A 21,642-nucleotide genomic window follows, 5' to 3' on the forward strand; every position below is an offset into this window, starting at 1 on the left:
ACAATCGTCAGTTGTTCCGTAAAAAATACATTGATTTCCATGTTGAATTTTGTACGGTCCGTGAGCGCGCACGTCTGTCAGTGACGGTCTCCACACTGACACAACTGCGCATGCTCTATTATCCCATCAATGCGGAAGTCAAAAAGTTTTGGGAGCCATGCGCTGGGTGAGCAACTTCATTGAAAGGAATGGGACGCCATCTGGGGGCTTGCCGCACTGTCACGCAGGTTGTGACGTAGCGGGCCGGCGAGCAACAGATATGATTGTGAATGACAGCTACCATTCGTTCCCGTTAGCGAGAGGATTAAAAACAAACAGACACCATAATGGCATCAAAAAGGAGTTATCCCAGCGGTGCGGAAAAACGGAAGGAAAAGAAAACTGATCAAGAAAAACTTGCAAAGGGGAAAGGTAAGTTATTTGTTTGTGATGTGGGCTGGAGAGGTGGAGGTGAAACGCTGTTGTCCCCCCCCCCCCTCCAAAGTTTGTTTATTTGTCCTGCTAGCCAGCTAGCTAGCATCGGATAAATGTTAGCTGGCTGGCTAATATTTGTTCGTCATGAATCAGCGTTTTTGTTTGTTTTATGAAAGTTGACCATATCCTGCCATGTTGGCCTATCCTGCCATGGGAATGACTGATTGACTCCACACCCGTTTATTCACATTCTAACAGGGAGGGCGGGAGGGAGGGCATGTTGTAGTTGTTGTTGTAGTCAGTCCCCTGTTATTGTTCAGTTCACATATTTGACTCTTAATGTTATTTTAGCCTTAACTTAGGATGAATTTACTAAGCTTAGTTTGTATTTTGTAGGCCCTTAATTAGAAATGTGCTACTGTTTTATAATTCAAAGAAATATTTTATGGAAATACTTTATTTGGCATGGTGTTGACTATTTTAGACTGTTGTGGCAGTGGGTCATTTATCTTAGTTTTATTACTTTAACTAGTACAGTGTGTAAAGTAATGCCAAAAACTCTTAAAAATGACAGTTTTGTAATTGGGTAAAAGCTTTAAAGGGACACTGCAACCATAATGTTTAATTTAAAAACAAATGAATTTTTAATTTTCCTATATTACTGCAACATCACTGTAATAATAAAATAGGAAAATGCGCTTCTGATCTGTTTTGCTTGATGATCTAATGAGCTTTGTCTCTGCAGGAGCAATTCTAAAATATGTTGGCGCTCCAGACATTGAGCCAGAGGGATCTCCCGAACATCCTGACCAGGAAGCTCCAGGACCAACACGTTCCTCAGAACCTCCTTCTGTCCAGGTGAATAATGTGTGTTATTCTTAGTAGCTAAGCTGATAAGTGTGGGACGAAACTAAGGCAATTAAGCATTATTTTGATTGTTGGTTTGCTTTTTAGTGTTGCACTTGTTGGTTTGTTGGATTTTCTTATTTAAAGTAAGCATTTTTTTTTATGAATACTCAATCTGTTGTATTTATTGACATATAGAGGATTCTTTTCCTAGTATTATAGTGTTTGTTTGTTTTTAAATCACTTTAACTTGCCTGAGTTGCTCAACTGAAGATGTTTAATTTTACCTGTAGCCTGTTTTGCTCATGAGGTGTAATAGATTGTGGAATCTTAGTAGACCTTAGTAGATGCACGCTGCTGAGAGTGGCAGCGATCAGCTCTGATGACCGTGGTGCTTGTAAATAAGGCAAATGCGCCATCTAGTGGGATTTAGCATGTTTATTCGTGTTGGAGCAATGACAAGTACGACTAACAAAACAAAAGATGCACAGGGTAAAAAAAAAATAATCATAAAGTCAAGCCCAACAAAGATAACAGATGGGCATAACTGTAACATTACATAGTAATGATTACTAGTACTACCAAAATTTCTATATTTTACTTTTCAACTCGAACTATCCATCCCCTTTTTTCAGCAGCCATTAAGACAAAAGGATGACACTTATGCATTGCATCAAACTGTGATGCACAAAATCAATTAAATTAAATCAAAACAATAAATAAAGTGTGCATTAAACAGGGGGCAGTGCAATACAGTACAGGACTCAACTGATATAGTGCAGTTAGGCAGTATAGCCTATAACAGCTGTTCAGCATCCATAGTAATCCACAGTCAGTGCCATAATCATCCAGTCAGTGTCATATTCATCCATAGTCAGTATAATATATATGATATCGCGCAGACCCTCGTCCTCCACCACATTAATTGGCCTGCAAGCCGTAGCCACACCCATTTAGCCCCCGCTGTTGAAAGTTGGCGTGTGGTGGACGCGGCCAGTGGTCTCCGTGCCACACCATCCAACGTGGTTTGCTTTACCTCAGAAGGGGGCGGAGGGCTCTCCGCGTCAGCTGTATGCTTCGCAGACAAGTGAAACGTAAGACTGCTCGTACTCCGGTGGAAACTAAATACAGCTTTACAGTAAATGCATCATCACTTTTGTCCTGTCAAGACTGCCATCTGGCAGGGTTTTGAAGTGGAACTTTCCATTTACAATTGACGCCTTATCCATGTTAGTCCTTCCTAGTGCTCATCTACGCTCAGTGTCTTTTTCTTTTTTTTGTTGTGCTTACAAGCCGGCTGCAAGCGTGTGACTGTGTGCTGTGAGTCAATTCATTTCCCGTTTCCACAATCTACGGAGTGGCCAAAGGTTCAAAAAGCACTTTAATTAATTAATTGAATTAATTAACTATGTGGCAGGTGGGTTTGCCCCCACCTTCGCGTCATCAATCACACCTGCGCCGGAGTGCAATCTTTGCGTCCCTCAGTGCGTTTACATGGTACTAGAGAAATTTGAATTATTGCCTTAGTCCGATTCTGATCGGAGTTTGAGAACTCCGATTGGAATCGGAGAACTCCGATTGAGACACCCAGATAATGCAATTGGAATTCTAATTTCTCGGCCATGTATACGCCTTAGTCGGACTATTAACTGGACAACGTAAGTGCGCACGCGCCACCGCACAACTACGTCGTCTAACAAAACAGACGGCGCGAAACAACCAGCAAACGCGAATAAGAATGTTGACATTTGGAGAGAGGATGAGACCGGGGCAATGCTTTCTCTTCTAAAAGAGATGGACATATTAAAATAACACACAACAGAGACCTTTTTTAAAAGGGTAGCGCAGCAAATGCAGGGCTCCGGCTTTGCGCAGCCCTGAACAAATACGTATTCCTTCGTATTTATATTTCTACCTTTTCGTTCACATTTTTTGTAAGTTAGAAGAATTTCAACTTTGTAAATAAAAGCACAGCAAAGAGATGTTTTTCTGATTGGTTTTTATTTCGATAATTTCGCTGTTATTCTGCTGGAAACGGCGTGCAGTGGCACAAGCTTCCTCCACGGTCGGCACTTTAATGAGCGTGTGTATAACTGAAGACACCGTTCCTTTGCAAAACCTGTACACAAACTCTCCCACCAGTCTGCGCAGAACCCGCATCCAACAAGAACGAGAGTTTGGGGTCCGTAGCGACGGCACAAAGCGTAGCATCGAAGACATTGTGTTGTTGTAGCCCTCCAACAGCAAACAACGTTCTTGTCTCATGGTTATCTTTTAAAATAACCATGAGCACAAGAAATAGGGTACAGCTTATCTGCAAAGTAAGTAACACGTACATTATGAACTATCATTCTATATCATAATGATGTAATATGTCAACCGAAAGCAGCTGACCAGCTGAAAAGGCTCACTCCACCCCCTACTGTTGGGAGGAGGACACGTTCCCGTCAGTAATTCAAATTTCTCAGCTGCATGTATAGGGGGACAAGGTGAGAACTCCGATTGGACGAGAAAACCGAATTATTGCAAAGTCCGATTAAGCTCTTCCTGCAACTCCCCAGGTGGCATTTTCAGGCAACCCCCCCCCCCCCAATTTTCCTTTATACCCAGCATCTGAATTGTCTCCACCTCCGCCAGACCCTCCCCCTCGCCACATCTAGTCTTTTTTTGATAGGCTGCCCTCGCTATTAACCTCCCTCTCATCACAGCTTTAATTGTGTCCCACAGTATGGTAGTGTCTACTGGACTATCTATGTTCTCCTCCATAGAGCATTTAATCTCTTTCTTAACCTCCTCCAGTGTTTTTGGATTATTTAGCATACCCATATTTAATCTCCAAAGTGTGTTTTTCTTCCTCTTATTTAGACAAATAATAAGGTAATTAATACTGTGTCAGTACAAGTCAGTCGTTCCTATTTTACATTCCTCTATTCTGTATCTGTCTGTAATGTTAATAAAAAAAATAGTCCTCTGTAACGGGTGGAGGTCCCTCCAAACATCAAACATCCCGAGTTCGGCTAGAGAGACGTTGACAAGTTTCGACAGGCGGGTCTGACTTCTGTTGCCATTAGTTGTGTTGAGTTTAGCTTTTAAATCATGTTGATTTAGCTCTTGCTGAGAGAAATGTGTTTCCTGTAGATCAGGCATGGCCAAATTACGGCGTGTCTCTGTCCGGCCCGCGTGAAGGCATTCAAAAATCTAACCTAACTTAGAAATGACACTTGAACCTGCAATGAGGATTTTAGTCGTTCTAAATGAGTCCAACGTTAGAAAAAAAGGAGCGACCCGGACTTCCCACAGTCTCTTTTCTATTAACATGGGAATTCAATTTTAATAATTTGTCAACTAAAAACACCGGTCATACTAGAACACCCCTACCAGCTTTCTTCCCTTTATTCTCTGAATTTAATCAAAGAATCTTTGAAACTCTTGTAGCTTTTCTCTGGCTCGTGTCGCTGCTGATGCGTAGCCACTCCAGGATCTCTCCTTGCACTGCCACTCCGTTGTAGTGCGGGGCACCGAGTGCCGCAGGCCCCTCCGCACCCGTCGCCACCGCCGTCTTCTCCGCCAGGCCGCGTCTCGCCAATTCCTCCTTTACCTCCTCTGCGCTGTTGTAGGTTCGAGTTCCCGTATCCCAGTGGGTCCTCATCTTGGTGAATGGCATCTGGAACCGGATGCCCTTCTCCTTCAGGATTCTTTTTGCAGTGTTGTACTCCTTTCTCTTTTGGACCATCTCTGTCGTGTAATCGTGATGGAATGACGGTACTTTATTCCCCAGTTCTATTTTCTTTGTCCATAGCTCTCTCAGGACCCTCTCTTTGGTAGTAAATTCCAGAAAATTAACAATGATGGGTCTCGGTTGGGCACCGTCCGCTGGCTTCTGTGCAAGTGAGCGGTGTGCTCTCTGAATTTGGAAATTAAAACCTGCTGGCAGGTGCAGTTTGCTTTTCAGCAGGTCTATAGTAGATACGTAGGTTGTTTCTCCTCGGCCTGGACTCCAGGTCAGTTAACTTGTCCTGAAGAGCTTTTTGTTCTCTCAGTGATATGACTAGAGCGTCATTAGCTTCCTGTGCCCAACGTTCTAGCTTTTCAATCCGCAACTCAGCCTCGTTGATCTTGCCGGTCTGGAGCTCCTGTTCGGTGATGACTTTCGCAAGTTGTTGATTTATTTTGTGTTTGAAGTCGTCCAAGTCTTTTTCCACGTCGTTCCACAGTGTTTCTCCAAACGTGCGAAGGACTTCTTTTGATTCCGTTTTTAAATCCCGTATCTCCTTGCTAATAATTTTTATGTCCGAGCCCTTTTCCGCGTCGTTAGTCACGACGAGTTCGTTTCGCCATCTCCCTCTGTTTCAGAGCAAGCTGGTAGTTCCGCCATATTGTCTGTTACCGTGTTTCTGTTTTGGTTGAATCGAGTTTTCCTTCCCATTCCAACGTTCCCCTGATCACTTTGTAGTTAATATGATATCTGACAATAGTTATTCAAGTTTTCGGGGAGTTTTTACCCTAGACGGTCGAGAGCCCTGGTGTCGCGCAGTCTACCGCTTTATGGCCAAACCAGAAGTCCCTTCCCTCTAGCCTTTTCAAGGGGGAGGTGGCTAGACTCGGCTCTTGTGGGACGAGAAGCAGAAGGCCTGTCCGATCGGGGGGGAAGATGAGATGACATTTTTGTGGGTCAACACAAACTCATCTGCGAGGACAGCAGCCTTGGACAATGACGACACTTTCTGTTCATTCAAGAACATAACCACCTTCTCTGGCAAAGAGTCTTTAAAATCTTCTAAAAGAACGAGCTCACGGAGTGACTCAAAGTCATTTTTGACATCATTAGCTGCACACCATTTATCAAAGAGGTTGCTTTTCTCCCATGCAAACTCGACAAAGGTTTGACCACTAGATTTTCTATGGTTCCTAAATTTTTGCCAGTAGGGCTCAGGAACAAGCTCATAAGCAGGAAAAATTGCTTCCTTTCCAACATCATATTGCAGGCTGTCTTCTAAGAAAAGAGCAGACACCAACTCCTGTGCTTTTCCCACCCGCTTGCATTGGAGAAGGACAGGCCACATGTCTCTTGGCCAGTTGAGTGGCGAAGCTATTCGCTCCAAGGCACTGAAGTATGAATCAACTTCTGCCTCACGAAATGCTGGCACCAGAAAAATGTTTTTACTGGGGCTTGGCAACGATTAAAAATTTTAATCGCAACTAATTGCATGATTTACCTGATCAATCACGATTAATCACGTCGTATACGCAAAAGCCAATAATGAATTTAAAAGAAGTCTTTCATACACTTTAATTGAAATGTTCTGCCATATAAACAAAAGCACCATAACATTTATCGTGCAAACACTTAACATCAGCACTTTACACAGAAACATTTTTAATGTAAATCTAAAGTTAAAAAAAATGCAAATACAAAATTAAAGCTTATTGCCAATGCCAGGGCATTACTGTTATCCTGTTCCTTATGAAAAATAAAAAAAATCTACCTACAAAATCCTGAGCCACAATAATAACGGGCAATTTCTGAGGTAACAGCAGAAACATTTTTCTTTTATCAGGGAGCAGCATAACCAGTCTGCGTTCCCTTGCAAATGTCCCAGTTTGAAAGGGTGAGGCACAAAAACGTTCACTTTTGGGTTTTTCTTCACAGGGGACTAGAATGTAAAGTCCACATTTATACTGGAGTTCCTTTGGAGAGTCTCATTCAACTCAGTGCAGTTTGTCAGTTCCTGGAATTTGACGGCCAGTTATTTTAAATGTACTGCCATATGAATTAAAGTGCCATAACATTTACTGTGCAAACACACTATTAAGATCAGCATTTTTGAACAATTAGCAGCTAAGAAAAAAAAATAGTGTAAATTTAAACACAACTTAAACAATGTTATCAAAGCAATACAAAATTAAAGCTGTAAGCAGCGTTTGCGGGACTGAGCCCACCTGGCCACTGCCTGCCGTGACGTCCGCCACCTGGCCACGAGCCCCTGACACCCGCCGACGCTTCCCAACACCTGGCGTTTCCGCCCGAAACCCGCCGATGCCCCATTCCTGACGCCGACGCCTGCTGATGACACATCAAGCACTGACTTGACATTACTGACTCGACATTTAGAAACATTTGATTTCTAAATGTGATTGATTACTGTATCATTTTGGAGATAATAAGCCTTAAAGTTGGCTTTTTGTTTTGTTTTGCGACAGCTCCAATATTCCATTTTTACTGTACAATAACATCAAATTGCTCCATAAGCTCTGTCAATGGTTGGTACAGTTGACCTCAGGACAACCTTGGATATATCTTCAATCATTATAAGGCATATTTAATGTACCATTTTGGAGATATTAAGCCTCAAAGTTGTTGTTTTCCTTTTTTTTTTTTAGCTTTTCAAACAGGCAAAAAGGGCCCAGTACTCAATTTTTTACTGTACAGTAACATTGCTTTGCTCCATAATTTCTGTCAGTGGTTGGTACAGTTGACCTGAGGAATACCCTGACTATATCCTCAGTCATTATCAAGCATATGTACAGTATCATTTTGGAGATATTAAGCCTTAAAGTTGGCTTCTTTTTTTTTTTTTTTGCGACAGCTCCAATATTCCATTTTTACTGTACAATAACATCAAATTGCTCCATAAGGTCTGGCAATGGTTGGTACAGTTGACCTCAGGACAACCTTGAATATATCTTCTCTTAATATTCATGAATATTCTCACTTAATGTACCAGCTCCTTCCTTTAGACATGATATGTACAGTTAGTTATTCTTTGTTTGACGCAAGTGTTATATTAAGTTCCTACTATCTGTACCGGTACTTCTTGTTAATTTGAAATAAACACTAACAGCATAATGTCAAAACAAAAACCGAACAAGTCAAACAGGAGCAGATCATAAAACAAGGAGGCTTTGTACTAAAATATGGATAAAATATAAACAGGGAGTTGTCTAATGTCGTCAAGGAAGCCAACATTACGTTACCTGTTGATCAGCATGTTGACTCAGAAAATCCTCAGGCTCCTGCTGCGACATTTCATGTGGGGCGACGGTTGTGACTTCACTGCTGGTCCCGTGAGAAACTCAAATCGGTCCCTCACGTTTGTGTTGCGTGGCATGGGTTAGGACATTGAGAGGCATTATAGTGTGGTTGTGTGCACCAAATCGGACTCGGCTTCTTGCTCGATAGCCGTGCATAATATATGCAAACGCAATGCTCTGTTTATGTGAACTCACGGAGTCCGACTCCGTGCACGTGCTCATCTCGACTCGATGGATTTATGAGCTTGATGACAAGTGTCACAAGTGTGTATTTTGTATTGGATTGATGTACTGCAATTCTAGTCATATGAACAAGCAATTAGCATTCCTAGTTATATGTGGCATGACGAAATACTGTACTACCAAGTTTGTATTGCAGTATCTTCAGTTTATGGGGTAGAGGGTGCTCAAATTGGATTGATTGAAGATGTAGTTTAGGTACAATTTGCTTGTTTTTATCAAAATTTAAGTTGATTGCAGTTCAAGGTGGCACAATCCTATCAGATGTTGTCATTTTGTCACGAAGAACACTGGTATTTGATGATTATTACCATAAGTACCACCATGTTGCAGGCATTGTGGTTACAAGTTTCACTCCAATTTTGATTGTTGTCTGTATGACTAGCAATCCGTTGAGCTGTCTAGGGTTATCATTCAGATAAGGTGTCACAACTTTTAATTGCATGGGAACTTTGGGATCCATGGCAGATGGGCATTGTAAAAAAACGGACCTTGAGTCGGAAGGCTAGCTTGTCCTAATTGTGACCTTAATATGATGATTTTTTTTCCCTGCCAGATTGAGGAGAAATTAAATGGACATCCAAACCGGATGTCCATTCATGTCCATTTAAGCAAGCATTTTTGCAGATTTTAACACTGACTTGCATTAATAGGCGATGAATGAGCTGTGGCGCATTCTGGATAAGGGCAACAGAAAATTCATTGATGAACTAAAAAATGAGATGAGAAGACTTCTGCACCAATGTGTAATTTTATGGTGTTTGGGAAAAAAATCAAGTGATGATGCCACGCATAACGCTGGATGTAGTTCAGTCGAGTCATTTTGCTGTGTCTCTAATTGACTGTGTAGCTGTTTCCTTGGACATAGGATGGTTTATGTTGCGCTGAATGAATAGATGCAGAATGGTAATACTCTTCATGCTGAAAAAATAAGATTTTTTTTGTGATCAACACAAACCTAATAAGACTCATTTTTAGGAAGACTAACTTTGAACTCAAAGTTGATTTGTTCTATTCCAGTGGAATATTCCATCGCGCTGCTCAGGGCACTCCCCACACTCTTTCCTTCACCAAGTCCACCACCGAAGAAGCTGGGACATGCCAGTGAGGCACTGCTTCATGTCATTCAGGTGAAAGTTTGTTTGCATTTTCTCACATTCAACACTTCATAGTTCCATGCATGGATGTGGCGTTTCCTTCTTCTTTTTCTTTAGCCAACAGAAGATCCCACAATGTACTCGCAGAAGAGGTCTTTCCTGTGTTGCTGTTTGATGGGACCCGCTGTCTCATCTGTCTTGGAGCCACTCCCGCCACCACGCTTGCCAAGGAAGACTTGAGTGACCGTCTGCTTCATCTGATGGGTTACGACTATGCCCTGCACCTCACATATCCAAAAGTGTGTGGCAACCCTTCTCTCTGTCATTCAGACAGAAGTGCTACAGGACACTATCCATGAGTGAGACACCACAGCCTCATACAAAAAAGACCATGGCAGAATGGAAATTGGGGAGTATAGCTGTGTACTAGGCATAGGTAGCGATACACTCCCCTGGTAGTTGTAACTTGAGGGTGGGTGGGAGTCTGTTGGAACAAACATGTTATCAGTGGTGATAGGAACACTATATGCTGTCCCCATACTGTTTTTTTTTTTTTTTTTTGTGTAACTGAGTGTCAGGGAATCTGAATCAATATTCAATAATGATGACGGTGAATATTGTAACAATTGTTACTTGCGTTCTAGAAATGATTGCTTGAGGTTGTTTTAAGATGCAATGCCTTAGTGACGTTTTTATTACAAGGCAGTGAAGGCACTGTCAGCAATTTAAGTGAATAAATAGTTGTTGACAATATTAATTCTCTTTGCTGAATTATTTTTTTTGGGGGGGAGTGGGCGTAGGGGGGGTGGATGCTTTGTCTCATTTTGAGAAAAAAAAGCTAATATTGTGAACACTTAAATTAAGAAGAATTGCACTGTTAGTAGGTCTGGTTTTAAGATCTTTTCATTCAAATTAAGAAAGAAGCAAACGTGAAAAAAGAATTGAGAAGCTAGTATCAAGTTTATTTGACTTACAGTACAGAGTACAGTCCTTGGAATGAGTGCTTTACTGTTTATTTCAAGAGTTTTTCCATTCTTCAAATGCCTAGATATATCGTCTTATTTTAAGAAATCTTACCAAGTCTAAATATCTTACTGCATTGGCAGATAATTAGACTTGTTTCTAGCCTGTTCTTTCTCAATTTAAGTGTTTATTTCTTAGATATATTTTGCAGTGTGTGGACACCGAGGGGAGCTCTAGAATTGGCTCATTCAACCGACCAAGGATCCAATCAGCAGCGGCGTCACAGGCCCTCCTCCTTCTTTGTTCTCTCTCTCACTTTGACTTCGGCACTGGACAGCCAGGTTTGTGGAGGGAAGGTTGGAACAAGGTAAGGACGGGGTACCCCATACATTCATGTACGTAGAGTCACTAAGTCTTAAACTCACCAGGTTTGTATCGCTTATCGATAACCCTAATGCCATACAAGTCTATGAGGGTCAAAGGTCAACTTTGTCCTAGGGACATGGGGCCACTTTCAGGTTCATCAGGATCCTCCTGGACATACCCACACCAAATTTGGGGCTTCTAGCCCATGAGGAACCCCGAAACCCTCACTCTAATTCCAGCCTTATCGCTAACCCTAATGCCATACAAGTCTATGAGGGTCAAAAGTCAACTTTGTCCGAGAGACATGGGGCCACTTCCTTTTTCATCAGCAGCCCCCAAGAAGCGCACACGCCAAATTTGGGGCTTCTAGTTCTTGAGGAACCCCAAAACCCTCACTCTAATTCCAGCCTTATCGCTAAACCCTAATGCAGTGCTATGAGTCTAAGTCTATGAAGGTCAAAGCTCAACTTTGTCCGAGAGACATCAAGTGTTTTTTTCATGAATCATTCATCAATGTTAAGAGTTTGCTTAGTGGAGAATTCACAATAAAAATACATTGACACTGTCAAGATGGACTCAAGCACTATTATTGAACTATACTGTATTTTTAGAGTGATGTGAAGCTTTTGACAAGCGCTGCGCAAAGGAGGCCCATTTGTTTTTGTTTTTTTTCAGGGGGCCCAAAATTCCTGGCGGCGCCCCTGAGCGGGCATCTCCAGCACTAAGGCAGTGGAGCTGCCGGCCACGAGAGAAGAATTAACCAGTCCATTGAAAACATTTGTTTGGTCTAGTGAGTGCCAACAGTCCTTTGAGGATCTTAAGTGCCTTCTCAGCTGTAACCCTGTCGTGTCTGCTCCAAATTTTTCCTCATTGGCTAGAAGCCCCAAATCTAGCGTGGGCGCTTCTTGGGGGCTCCTGATGAAAAAGCAAGTGGCCCCATGTCTCTAGGACAAAGTTGAAAATTCACCCCATAGACTTGCATTGAATTAGGGTTAACAATAAGGCTGAAACTAGGGTTAGGGTTAGGGTTAGCTTAAATTAGGGTTAGGGTTTCGGGGTTCCTCAAGGACTAGAAGCCCCAAATTTGGCGTGGGCGCTTCTTGGGGGCTCCTGATGAAAAAGCAAGTGGCCCCATGTCTCTAGGACAAAGTTGAAAATTCACCCCATAGACTTGCATTGAATTAGGGTTAACAATAAGGCTGAAACTAGGGTTAGGGTTAGGGTTAGGGTTAGCTGAAATTAGGGTTAGGGTTTCGGGGTTCCTCAAGTACTAGAAGCCCCAAATTTGGCGTGGGTGCTTCTTGGGGTCTCCTGATGAAAAAGCAAGTAGCCCCATATCTCTAGGACAAAGTTGAAATTTCACCCCATAGACTTGTATGGCATTAGGGTTAGGGTCCAAGAGTACACATACACATTTTCTTTTGCTTTTTTGATTTAAGCTCATCGTCTCCAGCTGCAAAGGTACAGAAACTTTTCTGTAAACTTGTGTTATCATTGTCCTTCATTGAAAATGACACAATCTTTCATTTCATTGTTCAGATGCCGAACACCAAGGCATTCCGTCGCTCTCTGGCCATGAAACGACGCCTGGAGCAAAAACGGGATTGGACACCTTTTCCACCTCGGAAGGACTTTGAACGTCGTGAGTACTTCCACGTTCATGATTTCATGTTCTGCCTGTGTTGTTATGTTGTATTCCAAATAAATCTTACAAAAACATATTTAGATTTTTCTTTTTTGTCAATTTACACAGGGCGCGGTACTGGTCAGCGACCTGGGTGCGAAGATGGCCCGTTTTGCTCCTGACTGACAAAACAGTGCAAGTTCGTTCTTAAGGCCCAGCAACCAGACAAGAAGGTATGGGTCGTGATTTTGTCAAGCCACGAGTTTCTTTCTGTTTTTGTTCTGGTGGTGGGAGACTCACATCTCTGTCCACTTGTGGATGGTTTTGTGTTCTCACCCTGGGCAACAACCTTGAACACGGGCTTGTAACAGACTCCGCCCAGGATTTTGCTGCGCTACTGGCAACTGTGTTGGACCGCTGGCCCAAGGTTTGTTTATCTGCTGTGACAAACAAATTTGAACACATGAATGTCATCGCCACTTTGTTTTATCAATATCAAGTAATTCCATGATCCATAGTTCAATAACAAGAATATTCATGAATTTATTTTGCATTTTTATGTTTGTTTGGGTTTTTTTTTTATATATACAACTATTTTGTAGGTGTTTGTGCTTGACTTTCCACCTCGCCTGACTGTCAAGCCAGAACTACAAACAGCGCTACGTCAAGTATATCATCGTGTTGCTGCACGCATGGGTGTGTAAAATACATATTTTTGTTGTATTTTTTTCTCTTCAGTGACACTGTGCTAACAGATATTTCTTAGAATTGTGTGATTACATAATTGATTATGTGACACTTCTTCCAGGTTTAACATTTGTGTATATGGCCGATCACCTCCCCCTTCGTCAGCTGTACATGGTGGTGTTATGACGGTGTAAGTTTTGCCTTCTTCAGCCTTACTTGCTCTTCATTTGATATGACAAATATGTGTTAACACGTTGTTTTCTGTTTAGGTGCACCTCAGGACTGATTTTGGTGGAGCGTCTGCATGCTGCAGTGCTCCATCAGCTCGCACCCCCTTCACCTAGGCCAGGGGTGTTGTGCCACAACCAATCATCGCCCAGGGTGTCTCCCAGAGTGGTTGTGACAGGTCCTGTCCACATGCCAGTGTATGGACCTGCTCCTGAATGGACTCTTGTTGGACAGGAGGTTGAGGTAACCTGTTCATCCCTCTTTTTTTTTTTTCCCCCCAATCGTGTATTTGTCAAACTGTGCAACTTTTTATTTTAAAAATGAACACTTATCCTAAGTTGACTCTGATTTCCTCTCCTCTTTTTTTTATAGACAGTACCAACAGCTGTTGAGACTGCATTTCACACAGACATCCCGTCCAATCCCGTGTGGTTCAGTGAGGCTGTGCTGCTGGACCACATGGAGACCGTCGTGGAGTCATCTGGCAGGGTTTCCCCAGCTGCCACGGTAACATTCACACAATTATTCATACACTTATCAACTAGGGGTGGGTGAAAAAAAAAATCAAGATTGCAATATATTGTTGTGCTTTCTGTCGCAATAAATAATCGATACACTGACGGCAAATATCAATATTTTTTTCCAAACACCACCTGTCCACCTGTCCCGGGAAAGATAAAATCTCTCCCGGGACACAATTTGTCCCGTTCTTTAGGGAAAATGACAAAACCTCATTTAATTTCCGTCTGTGGTCTAGATAGGGTTGCCAACCCTCCCGTAAAATACGCAATTGTCCCATATTTGGCAACTAAAAAGCCTGTCCCGTAATGAACTGATGGGGGACACACTTCACTTTGTCCCGTATATTTTGGGGACGCGGTTATTTATTTCTTTATTTTGTCTGCATCATTTTTTTTATTGATTTTCAGAATCGGGGCAGTGAAAGGATTTTTTTCCCTCTTTCATCTTCCCGTCGGTTTGTATATCCCAAGTCCCCAAGTTGAGATAAGACAAGTTGCTACTGACTTTACATTACCAGAAAGCACTGTCCTTGTTTACATGAAAGTTATTAATGTTCATGCACTTTAATATGTTTGCTTGTGCAGTGCACGTTTGTTTGTACATTATACAAAGTTTTGGAATAAATGCAAGATCACAGGCATTTTCCTTTTTATGGGTATTTTTTTCTTTTTCAGTCACATATTGTGACGACCCTGTCTCTATATAACTTGTTGTGGCTCCCAGCTGTTTTCCCATTTCTAGGTAGCGGTGGATGTGGGAGTGGCATCTTCCGATTAGGACACCTGTGCCGATGCCCCCCGCAGGATAAAAGGCCGACTGCGTGTGCCGCTCGGTCTCTTCCCCATTCTCCATCCAGCAGCCATGGGCGTCTGGCCGACTCTCAGCTTCTTCTGTTCTGTTTTGCACCTGACAACACCCCACATCCTATTCTTCACTCATCCACACTTACATTACTGATGAATACTGACAAACACACACCATATATTTCATTATTTTGCTTACAATTATCTATTTTGTTATCATAAACCTTTTGATTAATCGCAATCCGCAGTGTCCCTTCCGTTATTGTCATAACTCTTGAGCCGGGTTATGACAATATCGTCTGCAAAATTTCGAAGATATCGAAGATATCGTGTGTCGTGATGTTGTCATTATCGTGGGCCAAATATCGTCACAGTATCGAATCGTGGGTTAGCCCCACCCCTATTATCAACACAAGATCACATATGTACAGTACATGTACAGTTTAATTAGTGTGTTACTTTGTTTATGAATTAATTTCTTTATGTTCTTCCAGATGTCCAGCCTGAGACGTCGATCAGCACGCGTTGCCTCAAAAACCAAAACAAACAAGTGAGATGTTGGTATTTGGGATACGTGTATTTCATTGTGTGCATCTTTGTGATAGGACAATAAATGCAGTTCTTTAAACGTTACTTTGTGTCCTTGTATTTGCAGGTGTGGGCAACACGTTCAACTGTCCACATGACTGAGTCTGCCTCCAGCAATGTCACAGCAGTGCAGCAGGTTTGTACTTATTCATTTCCACTTCATCACCTGTGTGTGTTTTCTAGGCTTTACACCGATCTTATCGGCTGTATCGGATCGGCCGATATTTGGCATTTTTTGAAACGTTCATGATCGGGCGTCATGTCATGAATCACCGATCAATGACGTCATGGTCGTGTTGAAACTTTTTTAATCTGTCTCATTTCCTCCAAAGTAGTTTCACAGCATTGACATGTTTATTTGTTTATATCCGAGACATAATGATTCATGATTCAAAGGCCTTCATTTTCGTCTTCGTGCCTCTTCCTGTTTTGAGTACTGTCGCTATGTGACGGACAATAAAGTTTCTTTGAATCTTCACGACAGCAACATCCATGGGCGACACAAACAAACGTGTCGGGAGTGTGGAAGTTTTTCAAAGTGAGAGAAACAGACATAGCACAAGCTATCTGCAATATATGCAACGCTACAGTACTTCGCGGGGGAACTTTGGTAAAAAAATTTCAACACCACAAATTTAATCAGGCACTTGGAAAAGATACACACAGAGGAGCATGTCGAGTTTAAGAAACGCAGCGCGGAGAAAGAAAAAGAAAAGCAAACTCTGAAACGGATGCTAAAGCAAACAACTTTAGACGGTGCTCATGAGAAGGCAAGGGGTGTACAGAAACAAGTATTTATTGCCCCTAACGTGATCCGATCGGTGATCGGTTTATTTAAACTCACTGATCGGTGATCGGCACAAAAATCGTGATCGTGTAAAGCCTAGTGCTTTCCTTTCTATGTTTATTGGCATAAAATCACATCTTTCTTATTTTCATCAGGTGGAGGCGACGCCACAGATGACCAGAGCTGTGCCCGTGGTTCCTGTGGCTCCCGTGGTTGCCAGCACCAAGCCAGAGGAGGCCAGCACCGTCCAGGAGGCAACACAGAAGATCAACTAAGCTAAGGAGGCTTTTCTTTCTTCTTCTGTTGCCTCTGACTGCTCCGCTCGTTCTACGCCTCGCACATGTGATTTGTGATCCATCATCAGTTAGTACTAGTGAAGATGCAGTGGCAGATCATGGCACTGGTATTAGATTAGCCAAGGTTCTGCATGGTTCTTTTCATCAAGGCGAAACCGGTCACGGTTTAAAATTCCAGCACCAGCTGGCAACAGTGAGTCACTTCAGAAGAGCAAAACTCCTCACTTTGACATGGATAATTCTGACGTAGAGTTTGTCAGTGCTGTGACCAATGAAGAGTGTAACTTCTCTCCCCTTGATGTTGATGTTTGTTTAGACCTTTGCAAAAACTTGAAGATTCATTTGGACCGTGCGAGTTTTCCAATTTCTGATTGCAATGGCCCATTAGGTTCGCCGTGTACAAATGAGAATGTAGAGGCTGATGGAAACTGCTTCTTCAGAGCCATCAGTCAAGCTGTGACTGGTTTATAGACACAGAAGTGGAAATTCAGGTTGCAGCAGATTGTTTACGATTAGATGTGTACACTTTTATCGATGGTCATGGGTTGAAGTGCAGCTCTTGCAAGAAACAATTCTCACATTGTATATATTTATGGATGTATTTGTTTTATATGGAAGCAGTTACCATAATCCAAATTAAAATAAGAATATAATAACAGAAATGCTTTTTCATTTTAAGAACGAAGCTGCATTATTTGACTCATAATTAAAATGGTTAATAAGTCATTCAATCTGCATTTTCATTTTCTTCTTCAAGACTGCTCATTCTTGTACTTAATTCAAATGAAGGAAAACACATTTGAGATTTAATTTTCAAAACATGCACCAGCAAAGAGTTACCAAAATTCAATATGAAATGTAAAATTCAAAAATGAAAAAGCAATAGCAGAATGCTTTTTCATTTTAAGAACAAAGCTGCATTATTTGACTCATAATTAAAATCATAAATAAATATTGCTATATGCATTTTCATTTTCTTATTTGTGTCGCACCTTTTATGACACAATCAAAAAGAAAACTGAGGGCATTGCTTTTTAATTTTCGTGGTCCTGCCCTGCACAAGAGTTACCACAACTCCAAAACGAAATCGCAATCTCAAAGTAAGCGCGCGGCGCAGGAAAGTGACGTCAGCAGCTCTCCACCTCCGCTGTGGGTATGGCGGTATGACGCCAAGTGTCATTTGCCTCCTTTTATGTGTAAATTCTAATGTTTGTGAATTTAATAAATGTATATATATACTGTATATTTAAAAAAACAAAACAAAACAAAAAAAAGGTATAGCAGTATGACACCACTTTGCCATCGTTACTTTTCACGTCATTGAAGTTGCCGGTAAACGAGATTTAAATCGCCGAAAAACGTGGACCACTGACGGATCTCGTTGGTCGGACAGATTTGAGCATGGCGCACATTGACACAATTGTTCAAACCCTGCTGGATTTAGCTTCCCAGGTGGAGTTGAATAGTGTATCTGAATCTGATGCTCGGGACCGAGTTGAGCAGGTATTCTGCCGTCCCAGATACGGACGCAAACAAGGTTGCCCTAGCCAACCTGTTGTCAGTTATGGAACACCTTGATGCACCAGCACAACATCAAAGCTAAAGCTATTTGTTACATGGGTGGAGTAACAGCTGTTCGGCGTCGGCCACCAGTCCATCCGACGAAGGATGCGAAGCAACAGATCAATCCGTCGACTGGTGGCAGATGCTGGTGCGAGATCTGTCAGTGGTCCACGTTTTTCGCCGATTTAAATCTCGATTACCGGCAACTTCAATGACGTGAAAGAAGTAACGATGGCAAAGTGGTGTCATACCGCCATACCTTTTTTTTCTTTTCTTTTCTTTTTAAATAAAAAAAAGAAAATATATATATATATATATATATATATATATATATATATATATATATATGTATATATCTTTATTAAATTCACAAACATTAGAATTTACACATAACAGGAGGCAAATGACACTTGGCGTCATACCGCCATACCCACAGGTGGAGAGCTGCTGACGTCACTTTCCTGCGCCGCGCGCTTACTTTGAGATTGCGATTTCGTTTTCGAGTTGTGGTAACTCTTGTGCAGGGCAGCACCACGAAAATTAAAAAGCAATGCCCTCAGTTTTCTTTTTGATTGTGTCATAAAAGGTGCGACACAAATAAGAAAATGAAAATGCATATAGCAATATTTATTAATGATTTTAATTATGAGTCAAATAATGCAGCTTCGTTCTTAAAATGAAAAAGCATTCTGCTATTGCTTTTTCATTTTTGAATTTTACATTTCATATTGAATTTTGGTAACTCTTTGTTGGTGTATGTTTTGAAAATTAAATCTCAAATGTGTTTTCCTTCATTTGAATTAAGTACAAGAATGAGCAGTCATGAATAAGAAAATGGAAATGCAGTTTGGATTATTTATTAACGATTTTTTTTATGAGTCAAATAATGCAGCTTCGTTCTTAAAATGAAAAAGCATTTCTGCGGTCATGTTTCACCTCCAGTCAACACGCAGTGGTTCACATGAAGGTCCAAGAGGCCTACAGACCTACACAGAGTCTGGATGTGGCAGCACAGTGGCATCATTGTCTTTGTTGTGTTGTTTGGTCATTGTGATCCAATGTAATGTGAGAGAAGGACGAGTGCAGTTCTATTGGAGTGAGTTTCTTACAAATACAGATCGCACGATTTCTATCCCAATTGTTAAGTGGGAAAGAGACCTGTCTCTCCAGCCTCACTCTAATTTCTGGAGAACAATCTGCCTGAACACCTTTTCACTGATAAAACAACAACCTATTCTACAATTAGTTCATTTTAAAGTACTCCGCAGGATCCACTACACTGGACAGCGGATGTTTCAGATGGGCATGACCGCCTCTCAGACCTGCTCACACTGCACAGTTAATGTCCCAGATAATTACCTACACGCTGTATGGCATTGCCCACCAGTAAATAAATTCTGGCACGTAGTATGCAATGATCTATCAGCACAGGTTGGTTACAACATCACAGCCACTCCTTCTTTTTGTCTCTTAGGGGACCTCAGTGATATCACATCAGATAAGGCAGAATCTCGCATGCTGATCACCTCCTTATCTATCGCTAAGAAAACAATCCTCACAAACTGGAAAACAAAATAACACCTGCACATTGCACAATATAGGAACTTACTGTTAGACCACACCTCCTTGGTAGGAATGTCTGCTTCATCCTATAACTAACTAGTAATCAATCAATAGCTGAGGCTGCTGGTTGATGTGGGCAGCCGTGGTGGGGGGTCGGGGGTTGGGTGGGTGGTGCTCCGGGGGTGGTGCTCCGGGGGGGGGGCCCTGGCTCTGGTCTGGGGGCCCCTGGCTCTGGTCTGGGGGGCCCCTTGTTGGTGGGAGGGCTGGTCCGTCCCTGTGTCTGGGGAGTGGCACTGGATCGTACGCGGTGGGGTCGCATGCCTGGGGTGGGGCTGCGCGTTCGCCGGCTACCGCTCCTGTGTCCCCGGGTGGTGCGGTGCGGTGGGGGGCGGGCCCCCTTTGGCTCCTGGATCCCTGTGGTGTCCCCGGCCCCGATGTCGCTGAGGGGGCGCCCTGACCGGGAGTCCCCCCTGGTCACATAATAGGTGTTTTTCTTTTTTGTTTTTTTTTCCCTAAATTTTTAATTAATTTATTTATTTTCTTCTGTTTCGGGGGATTTGTGTCTTGGGTGGTCGCTGCCCGGCCTTCTGGCCTTAAGACCCTCTCCAATCTTAATAGCATTATAGACACTTAGGGCCTGGGGGGGTGGTTCGTGCACTGCGGCCGCCGCCCTGCTCAGCAGCAGTGTGGTTGCCCCAGGGCCTTACCACCCCTCCATTTTAAACGCACCATAGTTCAACACACCAGCAAGTGCACATATACACACACTGACACCCCTACACACAGTGGGGTTGGCCTGCTAGCGGGGGCGGGATCCAGCATCTTTCCCACTCTGGATGGGCCCTGTGCAGTCCGGTGCCCCTGGGGTGCGAGACCGGCTGGGCCTATGGGGACCTCGCCACTTGCAGCGATGCGCCATACTGGGTCCGTAGGGGGGGGGCATCTGGGTGCCCGGGCCTGCCTTGGGTACCGATCCTCCCGGTGGGTGAAGGGGATGGGTCCTGTCATGGGGATGAGTCCGGTCTCGCTTGCCCTGGGGGGCCCCGTCCGGAGGACGGTCTCTGCTGTCTGTTCGCCCCGGGTGGTGTCCCTTCTCCTTGGGGTATCTGCCTCCCTGTCATCTTGCCCTGGCTCCTCGTGGGGCGGGTGCCCTCCGGTCCGGGGGCCTGCTGCTCCGGGCCTCTTCCTGGCCGGCATTGCAGCGGGTGTGCCGTGTCCGGGCCCCCCCGCCCTGGACTCGTCGCTGGCGTGGGGCGGTTTTGGCCTCGGAGGCCGCACTAATTGGCAGCCTACTTCCAGTGACGTACTTAAACACACCCACTCCCACATTCAGGTACACACACCACCACATCCACACACACACACACACACACACACACACACACACACACGCACGCACGCACGCACACACACACACACACACACACAGGAGCAGCAGCTCTAATTGGCTGAGAGCTAAATATCTTCTTATCTTACTGGGTGTAAATGAATCTGTCCATTTTTTAAATGTCGAAATTTAACATTTGGTTTCTATTTTTTCAGATATTATTTCTGTCAAATTCATTTGAATCAACAGAAGAAGAAAATCAGTGTGTAGTTCAAACTTTGTGCGTCTTTGTGTTCAGTTTTTCTGCTGTAGTTGTGCTTTTCTTTTCATTCCAGATGAATTCCACTCAATTTCCTTTTCAAACCTTGTAGGTGTTGAGTGAGCTGCAGCGCCCCCTGGCTACAAGTTTCATACTGTGACTCTGCCGACCGAGGTAAAAAACCAACAAACTCTGACACTTTGCTGAGGACCTCCTGGAGGAGCTGAAGGTGCAGAACCTTCTCAGGCCTCTCTGAGGAGGAACTTGCGGCTGTCGGTCCTCTGCTGCCCCCTGCTGGTCACACAGGCCTCTTACACCTCCGTTTGTCTGTTCAGCACATATTACATTTTTGAATGGCTCTATAAACGTCACTGATGAGACGATTTTATGATTCCTGCAGTTAAATGTTTTTAATTCCAAATCTGCAAAAAGCTTCT

The sequence above is a fragment of the Nelusetta ayraudi genome, unplaced genomic scaffold, assembly GCF_046127955.1.
Source record: "Nelusetta ayraudi isolate G7.1 ecotype Tasmania unplaced genomic scaffold, CSIRO-AGI_Nayr_v1 ptg000024l, whole genome shotgun sequence".
NCBI classification, from domain to species: Eukaryota; Metazoa; Chordata; class Actinopteri; order Tetraodontiformes; family Monacanthidae; genus Nelusetta; species Nelusetta ayraudi.